This window comes from Scaptodrosophila lebanonensis, unplaced genomic scaffold, assembly GCF_003285725.1.
Source record: "Scaptodrosophila lebanonensis strain 11010-0011.00,11010-0021.00 unplaced genomic scaffold, SlebRS2 tig00000085-arrow-pilon, whole genome shotgun sequence".
Classification (NCBI taxonomy): Eukaryota; Metazoa; Arthropoda; class Insecta; order Diptera; family Drosophilidae; genus Scaptodrosophila; species Scaptodrosophila lebanonensis.
This window is the reverse complement of record NW_022060564.1, coordinates 4357820-4365341: the sequence shown is the minus strand read 5'-3', so window position 1 is coordinate 4365341 and position 7522 is coordinate 4357820. Positions and strand designations below refer to the sequence as shown.

Genomic DNA, 7522 nt, shown 5'->3' with positions numbered 1-7522 from the left:
CTTTTGGTTCTTTGATCTGCCATGCCATTGTTTTGCTTAATTTATTAAAAGAAAAAGTATTCGAACTAGGCCGGAGAGAAGAGATTAAATTATAAATAAGTCAACCATTTGCACCTCATACTTGCATTTAGGAGTTTGGTCAAAAAAAGGTTGCTTAAAGCTCGTAAATAGGCTTGCTTTAGTGTTTATAAAATATACAAAATTTACGAATTTAGTTTTTAGGTCAATAGGTTATAATGTTGATATAATCTTACAAGTCAAAAAATACTTTGTTTGAAAAGGAAACCTGAAGGCAACTGTAAAAACATGGCGGTCCTAGGTAGCTTAGCTTTTATTGATATTTTGCCTCAAACTGCCGAAAATTGACGGTTTTGATTAGGATAATTATTGCACAATTTTAAAGAAATATTGGATGGAAATTTTCGAAAAACGGAATTTTACATCAACTCTAACTCAAACCTTAAAGTATTATAACAATTTTTATCCTGAGAAGGCCACAGCTCATCATTTAGAAATTAAAACTATATGACGCAGTGTTTTTATTGAAGTATTTAAAAAAGCAAAACTTTCAACCAATTAAATAAAGAAATGAATGGCGCAATTAGATTCTGCTTGTGTGATGCATATATTTTAATCTTTCCAACCTCTCTGACCTTATTCTGCGCTGCTTCAATAGGCGCCTGACAAGTGCGCTGGGAAAGATTTTTAAACGATCCCAATAATCCAGAGTTCGACAGCCAATGAAATCGCAAATGTTGTTGTCTAAGCCTGCAGTATCCTGACCTTAAAAAAGTTAGATTAGGTTGCGAAACCACAAACCTGCAATACGAACCGATAAGCTGGAGCAACATTTTTTTTAGAAAAGATACACAAATACTTTATTCTACAGCGCCAGTTTGTTTCTGCTTTTGAAAAGCCAGTAGAGTTTCCTCAAAGTGGCAGTAATTACGCTAGTAAGGTGTGATTTAAATGTAAGACTGCTCTCCAGACATAATCGTACCTTGGAGTAATTCGAATGTTGCCGCATCAGCTGTTCTTTAATAAGCTACCCAACAATACAAGAATCTGAACATAAGGCAATCTATTTCATTTGTATAATATTGTGTACATTTCTATAACTAGTTTGCATATTCAAAAATTTGTCTTCAAACGGAAACCTTATTTATGGTTGTAAGCCAAAGCAGCGTGAGTCTCAGTCCAAAACATCAAAGTGTTGTGCATTTGATTGACATCTATACAACCACCCAGTAGCCATTACCCATTAACTAACCAATAAATTCCCAGCTATATATTTAATGTCGTTCATGGTCGGCCCAAATTAAATGACAACTACAGGCAGGCGTCTGTGTCTTGCCACTAACCGCATTTCGCCCTTGCGCCATATGACATTGCAATACGTTGGGTGTCCTAAGTGTCAAATTACCCAGAAAGCCGTAAATTTAGACCTTTTGGCTGCCTGTCATTTGACCAAGCCCTCTCCCTAGTCCGGGCCCCGTCTCGAGTCCGGGCCCATGGGTGTTTGTATGTCTGGCTTTGTCGTTAGCCACTCGCACGCAAAATTAGTTTCTGTGTGTTAATCTGTATGCCAGAGATTAGCGCCCGGTTTGGCATTTGTTTCAACAAAAGGTGCCGTGCCGTGCCAACAACAACAAACAACAAAGCAAAGACTGACCAACACACAAACATACTTATGCGCATATGTGTTATCTGATGCGGCCCCTGTAAATTGAAACCCTGTCCATTGTGTGTTCAATAGATTTTTCTACAGCTAATTAGGTGTATGAGCACAGCACAGCCCAGCACAGCACAGTTTATCAGGACCCAGTTACCTCATCGAGTGCCACCGATTCGCCACATGTCAAAGGTAATTCGACGCCCACAGGAAGAACCTAACCGAGGGTTCAGACCTAGTTTCAGGTTCCCCATGTAATTTACGCTCATCGCACTTAAACAGGAAGTCGACGTGTTAAAACAGGTGTGCAATCAGAAATGCAATCACTTGCAGATTGGTAATCAAACCTAAAGCCTTTTAGTCATGCACACCATGTTTGGTGAATTTAATCGAACAGTACTATATATTTGAGATTCTTTTCTACATACAGTCAGATATATCGTATAATCGATGGCTCTGCTTAAACAATCAATAATGTAACTCAATGATAAACGTCTTTTATTTTTCACAATAAAAGGAAAACAAATATAGTATTTCTAGCAATTTTCTTTAAAATATTAGTGAACAAAATAGCGAAATAGTTTCCGGTTGTTTGGTTGTATGGGAAATACCATGCTTAGAATAAATATTAACAAACTTATTTACTATTAATTCTATCAGATGGCTTCTTCTTCTTATTCTATTGCTTCATTATGCAGTCTATTCTTAATTACATTTAACGGATTATGGTATACGTACATACACCATATGAAAGCTATTTCTACCTTTCTACCCTATTGTTATAAAATGTATCGTAAATAATCAAAAATTATTTATGTACTATAGTATCAAAATATACAGGCATTTGTATTATCAAAATATATAAGAATAGTCAATCCATATAACAGATCAATCGGTGTAGAATTATTGAAAATTAAAACATTCTTATGCGAGACCCGCACCTTTACATAGCTTTCTTCGAGTGCAGTACGTGTATAGCTCCTATAAATGATATTGCTCGTCGACATCCTTTAGTGAAGTGAAGTGGAAATAATGTTATATTGCTTTACGAAATCCGTTGGAGAGGCTTAAGTTTATGAGCCGAAAGTACTTTTCCATTTGTTCATACATTTAGCTGATGAGGGAAAAACATTATACACTTTATAATACAGATTTCAATTGAAGTACTTACACCAATGCCGAATATGATTTCTGACCAGAAACGTGCTCCCAATAGACGCCAATCGGGAACCCAGAACTCTCCTCCAATATTGTAGTGATGAAAATCAATCGTTAAAATCCGTTTCCGTTACGTATAAGTTAAGTTTACCGTATTATTCATATAGCTGTTTTTTGTTGATGTAGAGCGTTTAAATGCGCCATCCGTGGAGCAAAACAAGGGAGGTATACCTGAATAACTAGGGCAGCTTCAGATATAAAGTACTTACCTCATTAACAGTTTTAGAATCCAAGTGTGAATTGTTTCAAATGTTTCGTATATAATAAAGCATTCACAAATCTGTATAAAACTATTTAGATTAGCAATTTGTCTATAAAATAATTTTTACTTACCGTAAGGAATTTTATAACAAAACATAAAACTTTATCACTTTCCGCTTAATCTAATTAAATAACTACTTTTTGTTTACAAAATTATAAAAAACAAGCTAAAAAAACACTTTATGCTTAACCTAAGTTCGTATTAAAGTGTAACGACATTACCACTGAAAGACTGGCCAGATGTAAAAAAAAGTGTTTTCACAAGAAATTTTGTTCTCGCCGATTTTATTTTATTTTTTTTTTATTTTTTTTTTTTGTAGGCGTACTTTACTGGCTCCCTTCGGAGACACAACTGAAAATAATAGGAATTTATTTCTCACACGTATTGACATTTGAGTGAGTACTAAACGTAAGCTTGCTATCTGTTTGAAAAAAGTTTTTAAAATTATGTTACGCTAGTGGCTTACAAAAATGACATGATGTGGGCGAACAAATATATTTGTCAATTATTATGACATTTTACTCGACTTCCGTCGTCTTTTAGGAATCTTACGGCCTAAATTTTCTTTACACAACTCCTTTCGTCTGCCAACCAACTCTCCTTGTGATATCTATATTCGTCCTTTACTTATTCGTTGGACTAAGATGGACTCCTATATTCCCTGGTGGTTTGTAAACCACTAGCGTTCTGCTTTACCCGATTATTATAAGCTACAAAAGCGTTCTCTTTTTAAATCAGGCTGTATATTTCCGAACTTTCAAAAGGCTCTTCGTTCAAATATAAAAAATAATTTTGAAAACTTTTTTCAAACACGAGGCAAGCTTACGTTTAGTACTCACTCAAATATCAATATGTGTCTGAAACAAATTCCTATTATTTTCAGTTGTGTCTCCGAAGGGAGCCAGTAAAGTACGCCTACAAAAAAAAAATTTAAAAAAAAAATTTAAAAAAAAATTTAAAAAAAATCGGCGAGAACAAAATTTGTAGTGAAAACACTTTTTTTTACATCTGGCCAGTCTTTCAGTGGTAATGTCGTTACACTTTAATACGAACTTAGGTTAAGCATAAAGTGTTTTTTTAGCTTGTTTTTTATAATTTTGTAAACAAAAAGTAGTTATTTAATTAGATTAAGCGGAAAGTGATAAAGTTTTATGTTTTGTTATAAAATTCCTTACGGTAAGTAAAAATTCTTTTATAGACAAATGCTAATCTAAATAGTTTTATACAGATTTGTGAATGCTTTATTATATACGAAACATTTGAAACAATTCACACTTGGATTCTAAAACTGTTAATGAGGTAAGTACTTTATATCTGAAGCTGCCCTAGTTATTCAGGTATACCTCCCTTGTTTTGCTCCACGGATGGCGCATTTAAACGCTCTACATCAACAAAAAACAGCTATATGAATAATACGGTAAACTTAACTTATACGTAACGGAAACGTATTTTAACGATTGATTTTCATCACTACAATATTGGAGGAGAGTTCTGGGTTCCCGATTGGCGTCTATTGGGAGCACGTTTCTGGTCAGAAATCATATTCGGCATTGGTGTAAGTACTTCAATTGAAATCTGTATTATAAAGTGTATAATGTTTTTCCCTCATCAGCTAAATGTATGAACAAATGGAAAAGTACTTTCGGCTCATAAACTTAAGCCTCTCCAACGGATTTCGTAAAGCAATATAACATTATTTCCACTTCACTTCACTAAAGGATGTCGACGAGCAATATCATTTATAGGAGCTATACACGTACTGCACTCGAAGAAAGCTATGTAAAGGTGCGGGTCTCGCATAAGAATGTTTTAATTTTCAATAATTCTACACCGATTGATCTGTTATATGGATTGACTATTCTTATATATTTTGATAATACAAATGCCTGTATATTTTGATACTATAGTACATAAATAATTTTTGATTATTTACGATACATTTTATAACAATAGGGTAGAAAGGTAGGTGGTGTATGTTCGTATACCATAATCCGTTAAATGTAATTAAGAATAGACTGCAGAATGAAGCAATAGAATAAGAAGAAGAAGCCATCTGATAGAATTAATAGTAAATAAGTTTGTTATTATTTTGCTAGATATACTATATTTGTTTTCCTTTTATTGTGAAAAATAAAAGACGTTTATCATTGAGTTACATTATTGATTGTTTAAGCAGAGCCATCGATTATACGATATATCTGACTGTATGTAGAAAAGAATCTCAAATATATAGTACTGTTCGATTAAATTCACCAAACATGGTGTGCATGAATAAAAGGCTTTAGGTTTGATTACCAATCTGCAAGTGATTGCATTTCTGATTGCACACCTGTTTTAACACGTCGACTTCCTGTTTAAGTGCGATGAGCGTAAATTACATGGGGAACCTGAAACTAAGTCTGAACCGTCGTTTGGGTTCTTCCTTTGGGCGTCGAATTACAATACAATAATTTTTTATAAAATATAAATAAATATAAAATAAACAATCTGTATCATGAAGATATCGAATCCAAGGTGAATCTCAAATATTTTGATTCTCTTTGACAGTGGTTAGATATCCAGATTTATGAATCATTGTTTGTATACTCGTATATGCTTAGGATATTGTCAATATTAAAGAGTTGGAAGACGAAGTTTGTTTCCAAAAATGATCGTGTTTGCAATATTTTACAATGTAGCCGCGTGAACCGGCAAGATGCATATGTTTTAAGAGAGCTAAGAGAAGACATTTTAGTGAAATTGCAAAATATAATAAAATATAATAGATAATATAAATATAGTAGAATAATAATAAACGCTCTTCTAGTACAATAATGTCTGTGAAACTAGAAATCCATGACTGGCGTACCGTATATAGTATTTATAAATGTAAAAATTTGCATACGAAATCAATCTGCCTGTCGAAAAGAGTCGCTTGGCATGTCGCACATAACGCCAAACTTATGAATCAAACGGATTGCTTTAAGTAAAGAAAAAATTAGGCATGCAAAACGTGATTTGATTGCTATGGGTCATTGAATTGGATTGGATTGGATTGGGTTGGGTTGGGCTGGATTGAGCAGGAAAGGGCCTCAGCTAATCGAAGTTTCATTAATCAATTGTGCCACTGTTGCATATTAAAAGAAAGCTCAATTATATAAGAAATGAATTTGCTGGTAAATACAATCGTGAATTTGTTTATTATGGGTTGGGGGCTCTTATGCCCCTTATCAGATGGTCAGTCACTTGTTGTGGTATTTGTAGTTTTGAGTGAGAGAAATAAATCCCTTTTTTTGTTTTTATTTATTTATTTATCGATATGTTTCTCTATGTGCCTGAAATGCAAAAAAGGTAAATATAGATTTTATCTAAATTGAAATTGTGGGCGGCAATGGAAATAAAGCAAACAAACCAAAGTGAATTTTAATTTTTGAAAAGTTCGAAGATTGTTTTCTAAAAATGGCAAAAATATGCATGAGTCGGAGCAGAATTAAATCGTAACTGTATGGAATAAAAACTTCAATTACTTTTCAATGTTGTTGTGTGTGTTCCCTTGTAAAATTTTTATTTGTACTTCCCGTATATTTATTTTCATATTTTTGTAAACATTTCCAACAAATCAAAATTCAGTCGACAGACGTAGGCGCCAGCAATTTTCAAACCAATTTGAAAAAAAATAAAGATAAATAAATTACACACATACATACATACATGCGAGTATGTACATGTATGCATTTATGTGAAAAGGGCAAATAGGCACCGTCTGCACACATGTGGTGGAGCAGCATCGTCGTCATCGATGGATGGGGACTCGGACAGTCGGCACACCACAGAAAGTTATGCAAATCACAGTGATCAAAGGGACGACGGCTACCAGTGGACAGAGACAGGGACAGAGGCCGAGACCGATGCAGAGCCAGAGATCAGAGCAACCACATACTAGTAGCGTTCAGAGTTTTGCTTATGCAAACATTGACTGACAGCTTGACTGACTGACATATTGACACATGATGTTGGTTGCCGCTGCCGCTGCTGCTGCTGCTGCCGTTGGACAGTGTGGAAAATTTCAAAACTGAGCAAACAAAATAGTTACGCACAAATATAACACTCCTGCATGTGAAAAGCTAATTAATGATATATACGACTATACTAAGTATATTTCAAAAATGTAGTTCGATCAAAAAAATGTAAGAAAAATTGTCCTTTTGAACCTTTAAATCTTTAATAATATCACCAGAATTTTATTTCTCTGTATGATTTACTTGTTAATATACTACGCCTATTAAGAAATTATTATTATTTCTTAATAAATGTAGTATATTAACATTTTGTTGTAGTGCAAGATTAACAAGTAAATCATGCAGAGAAATATCAAATTCTGGTCATAAACC

General features: G+C 33.9%; 2 long non-coding RNA genes across 2 annotated transcripts; one reads left to right on the top strand and one right to left on the bottom strand.

The window, feature by feature from the left end:
* Window positions 1-2483: 2483 nt before the first annotated feature.
* LOC115626518 lies at window positions 2484-3411 on the bottom strand. The gene is made up of 4 exons (XR_003995606.1): window positions 3224-3411; window positions 3100-3170; window positions 2844-2997; window positions 2484-2786 (listed from the first exon to the last, which is right to left on the bottom strand). It is a non-coding gene; the product is annotated as an uncharacterized LOC115626518 (long non-coding RNA).
* A 729-nt stretch (window positions 3412-4140) lies between these two features.
* LOC115626515 lies at window positions 4141-5067 on the top strand. Its single transcript, XR_003995604.1, has 4 exons — window positions 4141-4328; window positions 4381-4451; window positions 4554-4707; window positions 4765-5067. It is a non-coding gene; the product is annotated as an uncharacterized LOC115626515 (long non-coding RNA).
* The last annotated feature ends 2455 nt before the right edge of the window (window positions 5068-7522 follow it).